Source organism: Pinus tabuliformis, chromosome 8 (assembly GCF_031772625.1).
Source record: "Pinus tabuliformis cultivar Carrire ecotype Pingquan chromosome 8, CPIR1, whole genome shotgun sequence".
Classification (NCBI taxonomy): domain Eukaryota; kingdom Viridiplantae; phylum Streptophyta; class Pinopsida; order Pinales; family Pinaceae; genus Pinus; species Pinus tabuliformis.
In genome coordinates, this window is record NC_142294.1 from 1,603,602,454 (window position 1) to 1,603,619,815 (window position 17,362).

The following is a 17,362-nucleotide window of genomic DNA, read 5'->3' on the forward strand; positions in this document are numbered from 1 at the left end:
AGGGGTTAGAGGACGGGCCTAATGAAGAATGGTAAGGGTAATGAGTAGGGGCGATGAGAAGGGGCGAGCATTTTATTCAATGTGGGGGAGAAGGGAAATCCAATTTCTGCTAACTTATAAGCCTCCATCTTTATTGAAGTTGTGTGGGTGCTTGATGATTTCAAGAGTCTCCAGAACTTTACGCCTAAAATGATGTTTTTCAAAGGTAATGACCATTGTGTCTTCAAGGCAGATGTGGTGGTTTGTCTTACCTGCATGCTCATCTAAAGTTGAAGAACAAGTTCTTTCATTCCGAATATCTGGCCCATGCTCTTTGAGCCTGATCTTGACTGACCTACCTGTTTCCCCAATATAGTGTTTCCCACAAGAGAAATTGATCATATAAACACCTTTCTGCTGGAGGTGCTCTGGGTCGTCCTTAACATATTTCATTCTTTGCTTAATAGTTGTCAAGGGTTTGAATGAAATTTTGATATCTGTTCTCATGAGAACATTAGCAAGCTTATCGGTGACCCCACGAATGTATGGAAGGTAAGCATTAGCATATGGTTGGTTTCTAGGTTTATCTTTCTTGCTTCCGGATCTAGCTTTCTAAATGGCTTTAATGATGTTTTTATTATTGTATCCTAGGCTGGTAAATACTTTTCTTAATTAATTAAGAATAAAAATAAAAATAATAAAATTAATGACATAAATGATTATTAAATATAATAAAACTCTTATTGGATTACATTAACATTAATTAAAAAACATAATATCATAAATCTTTAATAAAATAAAATAAATTTAAACTAAAATAAAGAACTTATTAAACAATAAATAAAATAACATTTTATTAACTCTTTTAATAACATTATTAACAACAAACTAATAGCATAAGCTAGATAAAATCTATAATCTCTAATAAATAATATCATAAATCTTTAATAGAAATAATATAGAAAAGAATTAAATTAAAATAAAAATAAAATTTTTAACAATAAATAAAATAACTTTTTATTAACCCTTTTAAATAACACACTATTAACAACAAACTAATAACACAGGCTTAATAAAATCTATAATAATGAAGTAATCTATTATTTAATTTAATTATAGTAAACATAAAATTATTTACATTGTGAAAATCATTGTGCAAAGTTTCCCTTTTGTGCCCATCGCACCCTGCCTTTGAGCAAGGTGAGATGCATACTGACTAGCCAGTGTATAGCTCAGTATGCATCGCTCCATTCGATGAAGGACAGGTGAGATTATGGGAGAACGAATTCTTCAAACCCCAGGGGCCCAGAAGAATGGGAAAACTTACTAAAAATCAAGAAAGGATGGAACAAAAATGACGAGCTCAAGGTTAGCTCCTACTTGGTCCTGACAGCATGGAGAATAGTCCACTGGATCTCCTGAAATTAGCCGGTGAAATTTGATGGGGAAAACCACTCCAGAGCTCCAAAATCCAAAATTTGAAATGAAATGATGAAAATGAAAGGTAAAACTACTTTTTATGTTACTATTCACGTACTTCAAGTAAAATGTTAGTTTTAATTCATTTTATCGTACATATATATGTATTTCTAATCAATTTGATGGAGTGATTGAGTAGGTTGAACGACCGATGAAAGATGTGCTAAACGGTGAATTGAACATTTTTGACCACTATTATGAGCAATGTTTCTGCAAGGTTCAAGCTCGTTAAAAAATAAACCTGCCAATTGAGCATATGTTCCCCCAGAGTTCAAGCTCGATAAAAAATGAACCCACCTCCAGTGAATAACCTTTGTGATTGCCATTATATTAGCCTTTTGAACCTTGGTTGTGTTCCTTCCATCACCTCCATCCTTTTGGCCGATCATACGCTTCCACTTGATTGTTTACCATTTTGAGGAATAGCTGTGATGAGTAGTCCTGTTATCCACCCTCTTCACATCACCATGTTTTGAAAAGTTTCAAGATTACCTGGAACCAGTTGCTACCCTAAACGCCACCCGTTCCTCAAAAACGAGTCTTATTTAAACCCTTTTCAAACTCACTAAATATGAAAATATTGTCGAGCTATTGGCCTCTCCAACTCACTAAAGTGATTGGAAGGACCATCCCTCCTATATGTTTTAATCTTTTTCGGACCTGAGGGATTATCTCACAAAAAAGATAGAGTGCTTGTCTTTTTCAGCTCGCTAAAGTGATCGAAAAGTCATCCCTTTTGTATTATTTTAATATTTTTCAGACTTAAGAGATTATGATATGAAAAGGAACTGCTAGAGTTTCCTTTTCATCCCTTTTCAAACTCTCTAAACATGAAAAGGACTGAGTTATCTTTGTCTTTAAACTTGTTAAAACAATAGCGACAAACTTGTCAACCCCAACAAGAACGAGTTTCATTGTCGTTAGACTCGCTAAAACATAGCGACAGGTTTGCCCAAAGGGAAAATTATAGAACAAGCATATGTTATCCTCCTCAAGCTTGACAAAAACAAAGAGGTACTGGTCAGCAATGACTGGGGAAAAAGGGAAGAAAACTTGAAGAATTTTATTGGTAGCAGGTCACTCTTGAACATGACACTTTCACTCCATCACCATGATTGAGTCGGGCTAGGTTATTCCATTCATCGGTCATATCGCCATTGGTCCTCCATACCATCCATCTTTTGGGGTTAACGCTACCAATCCATCTCAATGTCGTTGATATGTTCAAGAGAAGTCATTCAGAGAATTCACCATCCAGTTAATACCTCATCCACTATAATACCTTCACCCTCCATTTTTCATGACCGTCATTCTTGAACCTTGTATCATCAGATCGTTTTCACCTCCATAAAATCATTTGCTTCATTTCGTGTCGTAGGTGTGGGATACATTAAGGCCATCCTACGACAGGTCACTTCTTGTCGACATGTTGTGGTAAAAACACAACCCCCCCATTTTTGACTTGTTCACTTCAAATAATGGGGACCCTTTCTATAAAAATTTTGGCTAAACACCTTTTTGGATTTTTATTTAGTTGATTGCCCTACGCTTTCGTTAATTTTACATTTTCTTTAGATTCTTGTTTTGATTGTTTTGTTAGAATCGATTTTTTACAAGCTTCCCATTGACGCTTGTTTCCCCTCATTTGGTCAACTGGTTTGAAAATGGCACTCCTTTGAAGTCTCATCATTTATCTAGCCTGGGTTAAAAATGCATAAAATGTACAATATTGCATTTTGTAAATAAATTAGTTCAATAAGGCATTCATTTTAAATATTAACCTATAGCGAGTTTTTACTAACATTTTTCATTTTTAGTTATGCAGCCAAACCATTAATTATCACGATTTTAAGAAATTCACTCCAATTTCCAAATCAAATCCTAATCCCAAAAAATCCAAACATTCAAGTGACTGTAGTTTATTTTTCATTTATTTTCCAAGTAGTTGTAGCTTAGTTAATTTCATAACTAAATTTCATTAAAATAAAATCAAAACAAAACATTAATTTTATATATTAAATTTCAAAATAATTAAATTAATTATTATATAAAATATAATTAATTAAATTAAATTAAAATTTAATATATAAAATTAATATATATAAAATAACATTAATCGCATCGGGAGTTTGTATCGCATCGGGAGTTTTTATTTGATATAAGTTATATACCCCGACACCACTCCTCCTCCGATGCGATAAGTCAATCTTTGACTTCAATGTTAATAACTCCATTCATGGTTTTAAAATGGTTCATATATTAACGAATGGTGTGATAGGTTTAATTTAATATGTTTAAATATATTAACGTATGTTAAGGTAGGCATATTAGTTTAAATATATTATATAATATATTAAATTAATTTTTTTTAATATTTTAAATTAGTTAATATATATTAATTAATTAATGAATTTTAATTTAATCAGATTAAGTAATTTATGATATTTAATTAATTTGATTAATTTAGATTTAAATATCATTTAGAATTAGTTTTTAATTAGATTAAATTCGTTTATAAATAGTTAATTAAATATTAGTTAGTTAAATTAATAAATAGTCTACTACTAATTAGTTTAGTTTATAATTAGCAATTAAATTAGAATTAATTAGAGACTAATTTAGGATTAGTTTTTAATTACAATTTTTTAGCTCAGCAACAGAATTTCCAGATTCATGCCAGATTTGACTCATCAACTTTGGAAGCTCATAGAATGAGTTATACTTGGCCAAATGAGGCCCAGGACGGCTCATTGGAAAGAGAAAATCAAGGAGAATATTTCTGAGGAGATTTCGTTGACAGATTTGGTCATTTATTGGGTCAAAAATCAGGCAGAAGATCAAGCTCCGAATTTTGAAAACAAAATCATTTTTCGGAGTTTTATTTTCATTGGTCCAGGTCTCTTCTAATTGCAGATCCATTGGTTGATCATATCTCTAGCCAATTAAACCATCCCAGGCATCAAGAGAAAGTTTATATTTTATTTTCAGTTATTTATTTAAATAGAATTTGATTGGATTTGATTTAAATGCCAGCAATGCCATGATTGATTTTTATTGTTGCATTTTAATTTATTTTGATTTCTTTTTGCAAGAAAACAGTGGAAAGAATATGGAGAAAAAGATCTCAATCAATGAGAAGGCTCCAGCAATTGAAGATCAGGATTTTTGAGCAAATAAAATTGGATTTAACAGATTTCTCTTCAACAAACTCTTCTCTCAAGAATTCCTTCACAAATATTATAAATAACAGATTGCAGAATGTAAAAGGGGCTGCTCTCCTCTGCAATTTTAGACTCCATGAAAGCACTATTGTAATTGGAATTTAGGGTTGTAGAAGGGAGGAGTAGAAAATCTCAGATCTGGGGATTATTGAGGATTTTCCCTTTGTATATTGAATTATGCATGAAGAACAAAGCTTGCACTATTGTGGCTCTAGTTTTGAAAGCAGAAGTTCAAGCAATGTAAAGGGCTGTTGGAGACCAAGGACAGAGAAATGGATGCAATAAATTGGTATTTCTAATACTACTGTTTCAAATATCAGTTTTAATTTTAAGGTGACAGGAATGTGTCATTTTATTCATGTTTGTGCACTATTGTCAATATGGGTAATTTGTCTCAATCTTGTTATTATGTATCTCTGTTTTTATGGATTAATTTCTCATTTTTGAGTAACTATTTACTCTGAAATCTGTCTTATGAAACTGATTTATTGAATGATAATGTGTTGTGAACTATTTCCACATATCATTATTCAATTATTGGATTTATTGATTTGATAATCAATATCATTTTGTGAACTACTTCCTGAGTGTTGTTGGTTTATTATTTCAGTTAAAAGGTCTCAATAGGATGTGTTTTGATATCTATAATATCAGTTAATTGAACTACTTCATTAACTTGGTATTCATTATAAACAAGACATATCTAAATCCCAATACTTTAATTATCTTGCTCTTAGTTGGGTTAGATCTATATCTGCCTAATTAAGATAGGATTTAGATTAGTTTCTTTTGCTTTCATCATAGAATAAGCTTGCATTTAGAGTAAATTCTACATCCTTTTAAGTCCTCTCCTTAAAGAGGCAAAACTTTAGTTGTGGCTTGGCTGAACCCAAATCAGCTTAAGGGTCATTCTCTTGCCTGATCAACAAGAAGAAGTGATCTGATGTCCCTGTCTATTGGTAGTTAAATATACATTATAAACCAATAGCAATAGGGAGAAGGTAACTGGACCTAGATGAACAGTCGGAGCCACCACACCAAACGGAAAAGGAGCTGCTTTTAAGGTCCGGACCGGGTGGTTATCCCCCAATGTTGTTGCAGCGATTTTCGAGGCATCAACATTTTTGGCGCTAGAAGGAGGGCCTGAGAAATTTGTCTATTGGAGTCTTTTCAATTTTAACATTTTGTTTATGGCTCCTCTTAAACTTCCAATATGGAGTTGTATCCATGGACGTGCATCCTCCAATACTCCACCCGAAGTGGTAAGACTCTTGTCTCAGGCAAAGTTTAATGGTAAGAGAAATTCTTCTGCTTTTAACCATGTCTTTCAATTTATTCAAAATGTTTCAAATTATGATTTTCAAGGAATTGATGAAGGCATTTTATGCAGAATTTTTACTCTCACATTTGCGGCAAAAGCCAGAAACTGGTGCAAAACTCTTCCAGTTGCCTCAATCCATAGCTGGGATCAATTTGTTACAATTTTCATTTGTAAATTTGACGGCTACGATTATGAACAGGTATGTGAAGAAATTGAATATCTACGAAGGTTTAAAAATGAGTCTGTTAATGATTTTCATATTCGATTTCACTTGAATTGTTTAAGGTTTAAGGACGAAGATAAACCTACAGAAGAAGAATCTTTAGATTAGTTTAAATATATTTGTTCCCTTCCAACCATTCCCAATCCATATGAAATTGATTCAAGCTTTGTTCCATCCCCTTCCAATACAAATTAAAATCCCAATATGGATGTGCAAATAAATGGTGATGAAGTGGTTTCACAAAGCTTAGAAAATATTTCTAATCAAATGCAAGAAGACAACAGCAGCAATTTTGGAGAAAAAGCCGCCTTGAAATCTGAAAGCTACTTCGAAGTAAATTTGGAAAATCAAATCTCAAATCAGCAAGTACAAGCAGCAATCAAAGTAAATAAAATGCAAACTGCTGTACAAATTTCTGAATTTCTCCATGATGAGCAAATGTCAAAATCAGAGAAGCAAGGCAGCGTTCTTCAAGAAAGCATATGCACGCAAAGGAATGATCTGCAATCTGAAATTTACAATGAGCATAATAACAGAGACAGTTTTAAATGCATTGTTTCAGGTTCACATTTTTCCCTTTATCCTGATATTTTCAATAATGGTAATATTTTTCCTCTTGGTATTAATGATATTCCAAAAATTAAAGAGGATGATTTAAATAAATTACCATTAAGTTTTTATCAAGATAGAGAAGTAATTAATGATCATTCTTTTGCCATTAATGAACATGAAATTTTTGTTCCTCCTTGTTTTGGTATATCGGATGAAATTGAAGGGAATTCTAAAGAATCTTGTGAGGTCATTTATGATGATTACTCTGACATTGAGGATGTTGATTTTTATTCTTCTCAAGAGAATCCTCATGATAAAATTCAAATAACATCTGAGAATGAGGAACGCTTCAATTTAGAAATTATCCCAACTAATCCTCACTTTAGAGCATCAAATTATCTTCATGATTTCACCATTCAAGAAAACATTCCAATTTATGATTCATATGAGGATCAAACTCCCATTCCTATTCATAATCATAATTTGTTTTCTATTTCACAAGTTGGAATTCAAAATTTTTCAAATTCCATAATTCTGGCCATTCCTTGTGAAAACGAAATCATTTCAAAACAATCCCAAATGTGCTGTAACATTAGTTGTAAAAATAGTAATTTCATTTTATTTTTATTTCCCCACTTATTTTGTATAAAATCAGAGTTAATTTTTCAAATTTTCTACACTTTTCGCTGGCATATTGAATACCTTACTATCAAACACTCAAGTGATGCATTGCCCAATTGGGAAATTCAAGTTTTATATTATAATCATCAGTATCGAAAGATATTAATATTCCAATTTATATCAATGCTAATGTTTCATCAAAAGCTTCTATCTTTTCAAAGGCAATGTCAACAAGAGAATGTATTTTTGCAATCTGGCCAGCAATTCAATTCAATTAACAAATTGCCATTTTATTTGAAAGGCTTCCATCCATTTTTCATTGACTCATTTGAAAATTGTTTGGAAATTTTTCCTTCAAGGAAAATTGTCAATGATTTAACATTTGTACATAACACTAACAAATTTTTTCAGGTCAAAGAATCTAAAAGCTCATCTTCACAATCTGGCTTGTTATCTCTTCCTTTGAACATTTCTCAATCCTTAATAGAAATCCATCCAAATTTTTATGATCCAATAGGTAGTCAATTGGAAAGGAAATTTCAGGAGAGACAGATTTTAATTAAGTTCCTAACAATAACTGTACATTCCGATTTCATATTTATTTTCCTTAGTTTAGTCAAATTTGTATTTTTATTACTAACATTTGAACTGTACATACATGCAGCGATTAAAATGAGAAAATGGCTACACTGGAAATATGACTATACCTAGTCATTCTCATGTATATGGTTAGAATAGGAGTAGAATTAATTTAGTTAGTTTGTTTTGTTTAGATAATTTATTTTTAACAGTTCTGTAGATTAAAAATAAAACAAAGCAATCAGCCATTCTCATACATGTTCAGTGAAAACATTTTTCCCTATCAGAAAATTTTAATTCTTGCTTTCTTTTTAAATTTCTTACAGCAATACCTCTACTCTGCCTATTTTGAATAATGTCTTGATTAAATTCAATTAAGGTTGCACTTGGCATCGATCGCCTCAAAGCCACTTTTCTTTATTTCGAGATTTCCTTCTAAGATTGTCTTTTGAAATTTATATGGTAAGGATTTGAGGATATAAAAGCTTCATGATCCCATTATCCCATGAAATGTATGACTGTCTATCATAAGCTTAATTCTAATTCAATCATTATTAGTCAGTCTAACCTTTCACGGTAATCATATGAAGTTCATATTATCTTCCTCGAAATTTGTTAAGGATGTCCATTTTGCTGTGAGCACACCTTCAAATCTGTTTTGATATTTTTCCACAAATAGTGGCTTTATCCCATTCTGATCTTTAGTTTATTATTTGATGCTACTAAATGCATCATATTCATTTACTAAAGGTATTATTGAACAGTCGCTATAACAATACAGATTCTTCTCAAGTTATTCAGAATAAGCAGAGATAATAAATTGTTGTTTCAATTCAAAAGGGGAGCCTATTTTTATATTTATTTCTGGTAAATTTTATATTCCCTGGACATGAATAAACAGATTTTATTTAAGCTGATTGCACACTTAGATTTAGAATAAATGATGAGATGATTTTGAACAAAGTCAAAATTTTGATAAATCAAATGAAGAATTTGAAGATTCGTAAGGTAAAATTCGCAAACAATTTCCTTCCAGGTACGCATTTGCAAGTTCGTTCTCATCTCTTATTAGTTTCTCTTTTCTTTAGTTTATTTTTGAGTTCTATTTTATTTACAGGTTTTCATTTGTTTTCAAAACTTGAAGTAAGCAGCAAACCCATTTCAAATTTGCAATAGGCTCAGGGAAATTTTATTTGTGATGCATTAGAATTTAAGCATTTTTTAATTTTGCTTTTATTCGCTTAGAAAACCCAATTGAAATTCCAAGGAATATCATAAGACCATTCACATCATAAGATTTCATCGGAAGTAATTCTTAGCATTTCTTTGCTCATCAAAGACCTCCGATGTATTATCTTACTCATATGCCATATCGCATTTCGCATATCGGAAGTTTGCAAGTGAAGTATACTTCCATGATCATGAATCGCTGATCTCCGATAAATGACTTTACCGATATTGCGATGACCACATAATTCCGGACCCGATATGAAATTCAAATCAAGTTTAAAAATTATCGCGTCCGTTTAATCGCAATAATGGTAAGAGCATAACTTTTAAAGGGCCGATGTCTCAAATCCGATATGTTATCAAATTTTCATCATAAAGTTATCGGGTCCACTCTTCATCGCATATCGGCATATCAAATATTGTTGCCGATCGCCGACTAGCCACGTCATTCATCGCATATCGGCATCACAAGAATCATATCGTGTTACATCGGGTACCAAAAGTTTTCCAATCGCCGATATCGCAATCGCTTCGTCGCATTGTTATTTATGCTTACATCAAATCTCTGATTCTGCGATGTGCGATGTGGGAAGCACAGTGTAAATATGCCCCGACCCCCGATATAATATTTCTTTAATGATGTGATCGCTCCATCTCATAGCACAACTTCTCATCGCATATTTTCATATCGGTGATTCGCCATTGCAACCTTTGATGCAAGAACTTCCAATGCATGCCTCTAAGTCGTTAACATTTAATCAATATATGGCATAGCAATAAAATTGAAGTCTTGCAAATTAAACTTAAAGCATGATGGAGAAACATGTTGTGTGGATCATCCGATGAGGCGATGTGTTAAAGCGAGCTTGGGTAACCACTATGGTAAAAAGGCAATTGATGACAAATTTGCAGCATACAAAAAATCATTTCAATTTCTCATACATTTTAGTTTTAAATATATAATTCCATAATTAAAAATGGAATTCAAGACCTCTATCTTTATATTTAAATTTTATTATCTTGGATTTGGTCTTGATTCTGGACAATTTATCAAATCATGGAGTTTATATTAAACTTATAATATTTTGAGGAATAGTCATTACTGCAAATTCTCATTCTCATCTCTGATGCATTTCTTTTATTTCAATTCCCCTGAGCACTAAGCATTCTATTTTTACATTTTACTGCTTGCTTTAGTTTAAATAAAATAAATAATGATTTTGGGTTATAGGATTTTGGTTAGTGGGATTTCTTCGTGTTTTTAATGATAATTAAAATAAGGAGTCAGCTAGTTTGGGGAAATTGATACCTTTCAGGTAAGATCAAAAGCAATTATCCAATGGTAAGATTCATGTGCCCATTTTCATTAATTTCCATTTCATCATTCTAGTTTCATTTTTTAAATGATGCTGATATAAAACTCTGTTTTGCAGCTCTCCATTTAAAGCTTTCAATCCTCTGCCAGATCATATTTTCGAAGTCCATACTCTTTTCCTGGCTTAATTTCATGAAGCAGCGATGATCTTCCATGAAACAGCTACACCAGGAAGTTTCTGAACCTTTAGTTTGTTTCTTTAGCATTCCTTTCATTGGAAAACAATTAAGATGATGCTTTGAAACAAGAAAATTAATATCAGACAGAAAGTTTTCATGGTGGCTGAATTTTATCGTCACTGCTATCCAAAAAAGTCTAAAGCACTTACAACTCTGCAAGGTATGTTTCTAGATCTCAACATAAGAAGGAATGATTACATGCTTATTTTTTTTTCTTCATATTGTTGGAGACATTGGTATAAACATTCTTGTTTGAGTTTATCATGCGAAACTTGGATTTTCCTTTCCATTTTTAGAGATTTCTTTGTTTTTTTTATTTTTGTTCACTGATTTCTTTTCTCATTTTAGCATAAGACTTCTTTTCTTTTGGTTTTCAGTTTTGATTTTGGTGACTTTGCCATGATTTATATGGAAGGCCTACTTGTTACCTAACAATGGTCAGGATACATGGAGAAAAATTGTTAATAGTCATCTATTAGCTTTTTCTTAAATCTCTTAGTAGAGTTTGATTTTCTTATTATAAAGGTAGACATACTTAAGGAAGAGATTACCAATCAAGAGAAGTTGGCAAAGTATCATAAAATCTGAAAATTTTCTTTTGCATCAAATTGTAATCATTTTGAGATTTTAGAATTTTATTAAGATCTTTCAAAGTTTTATTATCAGTCAAGAAAAGTTATTTATAACCAAGTAAAGACACTTTACAGCAAAGCACCTTTAACTCTGAAATTGACATTCTTAACTCTTAAGGAGTCAATGATTCTCCCTGTCCCAAAGAGTGTTATTTTTCTAGAGTATAATCCAGAAATATATTTAAACTTAAAATATAAGAGGTCTCATCAGGAGCCTGCTTACCATGATCATAGGGGAAAAATAAGCTGACATTACCAACACTGCTAAACAAACCAGGGTAATGGCTTATGATTGCAAACAATTATAAGACAAGGGGTCTCATCATGAGCCAGCTTGTTCAGCCCAATTTTAACCAGTGAATGGCATTGTCAACTATCTGGCTACCATACCAGGACAATGGCTTTTAAGATTTATTTAAAAAAAAATAATAAAAAGTAATACATATATAAATGGATTTATCTCTAGATCAATAATTCTTAAAGAGATGGGATTCTGAATCATTGATGATTAAAAGGTAACCCTGTCGAGACTATAGATGTTTGCTGGCAGCAGTGGCTCTACCTGTGACAAACAAGTATATTTTGAAAGCTGAGCTGTAAAGTGACCCCTGCTTTATCTTTACAACTAATTAAGAACTGATATAGAATTTTGAAATATTTTTATTTATGAGGAATTTTAAGAAAAATTACAATCAGATGATTCTTGCTTTTATTCAGACTAATGAACTTAGTCAAGCATTCCAAGCATAATTTTCTCTTCTTTAATTATTTTTACTTTAATTTTAGGAAAATCTTATTCATATCAAAAAGAGATAACTGGTTCTTCTCCCGTGTGTCGCCATTGTTGTGGTAAAAACACAACCCCCCCATTTTTGACTTGTTCACTTCAAATAATGGGGACCCTTTCTATAAAAATTTTGGCTAAACACCTTTTTGGATTTTTATTTAGTTGATTGCCCTACGCTTTCGTTAATTTTACATTTTCTTTGGATTCTTGTTTTGATTGCTTTGTTAGAATCGATTTTTTACAAGCTTCCCATTGACGCTTGTTTCCCCTCATTTGGTCAACTGGTTTGAAAATGGCACTCCTTTGAAGTCTCATCATTTATCTAGCCTGGGTTAAAAATGCATAAAATGTACAATATTGCATTTTGTAAATAAATTAGTTCAATAAAGCATTCATTTTAAATATTAACCTATAGCGAGTTTTTACTAACATTTTTCATTTTTAGTTATGCAGCCAAACCATTAATTATCACGATTTTAAGAAATTCACTCCAATTTCCAAATCAAATCCTAATCCCAAAAAATCCAAACATTCAAGTGATTGTAGTTTATTTTTCATTTATTTTCCAAGTAGCTGTAGTTTAGTTAATTTCATAACTAAATTTCATTAAAATAAAATCAAAACAAAACATTAATTTTATATATTAAATTTCAAAATAATTAAATTAATTATTATATAAAATATAATTAATTAAATTAAATTAAAATTTAATATATAAAATTAATATATATAAAATAGCATTAATCGCATCGGGAGTTTGTATCGCATCGGAGGTTTTGTTCGCAACACATTTTACAAACCCCCAATATCCCTTCATACCTCCGATCACCGATAACCAAAAGGCAATGAATCGCATCGGGAGTTTTTATTTGATATAAGTTAATGCCCCCCGACACCACTCCTCCTCCGATGCGATAAGTCAATCTTTGACTTCAATGTTAATAACTCCATTCATGGTTATTAAATGGTTCATATAGTAACGTATGGTGTGATATATGTTTAAATATATTAACGTATGGTAAGGTAGGTATATTAGTTTAAAGATATTATATAATATATTAAATTAATTTTTTTTAATATTTTAAATTAGTTAATATATATTAATTAATTAATGAATTTTAATTTAATTAGATTAAGTAATTTATGATATTTAATTAATTTGATTAATTTAGAATTAGTTTTTAATTAGATTAAATTCGTTTATAAATAGTTAATTAAATATTAGTTAGTTAAATTAATAAATATAATTAGTTTAGTTTATAATTAGCAATTAAATTAGAATTAATTAGAGACTAATTTAGGATTAGTTTTTAATTACAATTTTTTAGCCCAGCAACAGAATTTCCAGATTCATGCCAGATTTGACTCATCAACTTTGGAAGCTCATAGAATGAGTTATACTTGGCCAAATGAGGCCCAGGACGGCTCATTGGAAAGAGAAAATCAAGGAGAATATTTCTGAGGAGATTTCATTGACAGATTTGGTCATTTATTGGGTCAAAAATCAGGCAGAAGATCAAGCTCCGAATTTTGAAAACAAAATCATTTTTCTGAGTTTTATTTTCATTGGTCCAGGCCTCTTCTAATTGCAGATCCATTGGTTGATCATATCTCTGGCCAATTAAACCATCCCAGGCATCAAGAGAAAGTTTATATTTTATTTTCAGTTATTTATTTAAATAGAATTTGATTGGATTTGATTTAAATGCCAGCAATGCCATGATTGATTTTATTGTTGCATTTTAATTTATTTTGATTTCTTTTTGCAGGAAAACAGTGGAAAGAATATGGAGAAAAAGATCTCAATCAATGAGAAGGCTCCAGCAATTGAAGATCAGGATTTTTGAGCAAATAAAATTGGATTTAACAGATTTCTCTTCAACAAACTCTTCTCTCAAGAATTCTTTCACAAATATTATAAATAACAGATTGCAGAATGTAAAAGGGGTTGCTTTCCTCTGCAATTTTAGACTCCATGAAAGCACTATTGTAATTGGAATTTAGGGTTGTAGGAGGGAGGAGTAGAAAATCTCAGATCTGGGGATTATTGAGGATTTTCCCTTTGTATATTGAATTATGCATGAATAACAAAGCTTGCACTATTGTGGCTTTAGTTTTGAAAGCAGAAGTTCAAGCAATGTAAAGGGCTGTTGGAGACCAAGGACAGAGAAATGGATGCAATAAATTGGTATTTCTAATACTATTGTTTCAAATATCAGTTTTAATTTTAAGGTGACAGGAATGTGTCATTTTATTCATGTTTGTGCACTATTGTCAATATGGGTAATTTGTCTCAATCTTGTTATTATGTATCTCTGTTTTTATGGATTAATTTCTCATTTTTGAGTAACTATTTACTCTGAAATCTGTCTTATGAAACTGATTTATTGAATGATAATGTGTTGTGAACTATTTCCACATATCATTATTCAATTATTGGATTTATTGATTTGATAATCAATATCATTTTGTGAACTACTTCCTGAGTGTTGTTGGTTTATTATTTCAATTAAAAGGTCTCAATAGGATGTGTTTTGATATCTATAATATCAGTTAATTGAACTACTTCATTAACTTGGTATTCATTATAAACAAGACATATCTAAATCCCAATACTTTAATTATCTTGCTCTTAGTTGGGTTAGATCTATATCTGCCTAATTAAGATAGGATTTAGATTAGTTTCTTTTGCTTGCATCATAGAATAAGCTTGCATTTAGAGTAAATTCTACATCCTTTTAAGTCCTCTCCTTAAAGAGGCAAAACTTTAGTTGTGGCTTGGCTGAACCCAAATCAGCTTAAGGGTCATTCTCTTGCCTGATCAGCAAGAAAAAGTGATCTGATGTCCCTGTCTATTGGTAGTTAAATATACATTATAAACCAATAGCAATAGGGAGAAGGTAACTGGACCTAGATGAACAGTCGGAGCCACCACACCAAACGGAAAAGGAGCTGTTTTTAAGGTCCGGACCGGGTGGTTATCCCCCAATGTTGTTGCAGCGATTTTCGAGGCATCAACACGACATCAACTCATTATCCAGGAAGTTGACTTAGAAACAACCCTCTTAGTACTTTGAAGCTTGAATGCCTCAATGGCAAGTTTCTCACTTCCGGCGACAGGTTTACATCAATGGCCTTCGACCGAAAGATTTTGCGTGGTGTTTGACATTGGATCATATATTCACACCACGTGAATTGTACTGTAGTACCTTGAGGGTCATTATCATTATCGGTGATTCCTCTCGTGCCTGTTAACAGCTTACATTATTGGCTAGTAATCAGGCGATGTCTTTCCATGTTCGACTTCAAGACATATTTTCACATGGATCGACTTGTACATCGGGCGAAGATTGAACGAGTTTTGAAGACCCCGGATCTAGTTTCATCCATCCGGGCTGTGATATATTTAGGAATATAAAGACATCAAATGTACATAAAAGCTACACAGATAGTCATCTAAGCCAGGGAAGATGACTCTTCATGTGAAGAATCACCATTCTGCGACTACAGACAATTATCTGTCCTATGTACATGAAAATGAATTTATAAATATGAGCATGGGAATGCCTGCCTCATCTAGATCATGAAACTAATATGATGATGATGTATTGTATTGTATCTTATACAGGTCACCTTCCAGTTCGAACACCTCGGATCCTCATGATAAATCATTTCACCTGACATCAAAAGATTTACGACTTCATGCTTTAGGGGGCAACTGTTATAGACATATTTGGGCACTGCAACCCCAATCTTATATGTCGATAAACCAAGGGCCCTTTAACCCCTAAAAGTGTTGTTTCATACCATAAAGGATCATGGTCAACTAGTTACATCATTTCCCAAAATTTCCACCTGAAAAACCACTCAAAACTGGCCAAAACTAGACCATACTGACTGCTCCATGGTCAGGGTGCGATGCTAACTTATACACTAGCCAGGTGCGATGCATACTGAAGAGGCCTTCTGTGGGGTGCGATGAGTGAGGATGGACAAATGTCCGAGACAGTTTGCTAAGTGGATACTCATGGAATCTTCCAAAAACTTCTCCTATGACACATGCCTCTCTGAATTCGCCCAGGGATGAGTAAGAGATCCAAGAAATCTCCAAGTGGAACCAAGAACAACAAGTGGAATGACACTAATCAAAAACCCAGAGATGACTCACACCCTTACAGACATCTATAAATGGATGCCTCATCTGAGAGATCTGGAGGCTGGAATTTTGTAATTTTTAAGGAAGTGTTGATAGTTTGTCTTTGATAAAGAGCATTGTATTGTTGGGTGATTTTTCTTTTCATGAGATGAAGAGGGCTTTGATGCTAGGAGGAGGATGCTAGATCAGACAACTGGGTTGTAATTCTCCCTTCAATTTTAATAAAGTTCTTTGAGTTTTCCTCCATACAAGCGAGTATTTGTGAATCGTGTTATTTGTGAATGTTATTGTATGTTCAATGTATTTCTGATTCTGCATTTTTTATGATATAATAGATCGAGATGATTTGATGGTGTTTTGTTACTTTGTTTATACAAATATTCTCTAAGCGGGACAAGTAGGAGAGGAGTTGCAAGCTCTATCAAGGGAGAAAGAAATCAAGTAAGGAGTCAAGTAGAAGATCCAGGTTGGTCCCTTTGCTTCTCTCTTATCTATCATACATACAGGAAATCACAAATTACTTTCATTATTTGTTTCTAGGATAGCTGCCAATCCTAGTGGGACTAGCAGATCGAAAAGAAACTATTTTTCCCGGAAACACCTGTGCCAGAATCAAGAAGAAACCCTAGAGAACTTTGCAAATTCCTGTAGCGTCAGCAACAACCTGTGGCAAAACCACCATCATCTCTTTGAGATTCATGATAGGAAGACAGGAAGCATAAGAACAACAATAGAGAAATGGAGCAGCAAGTCGTACAGTAACACAATATTGAACCGAGCTTGGAATCTGTCCATCGGTTTTCTCTTGTGGAACCTATGGAAGGCAAGAAACTGGGTGATATTCAGGGAAGATGAAAAATCCAAAGAGGAAAGATGGAGCCAAATCATGAAAAACATAAGAGAATAGTAATCCTCGAAAATTGGAACAAGGAAGACTGGAAGACGGAAGCAACAGAGACCCGCATTATGAATCGCCTGCAAATCAAAGTAAAAAAAACAAACATGACAGGCAGGGAACACAAGGCAGG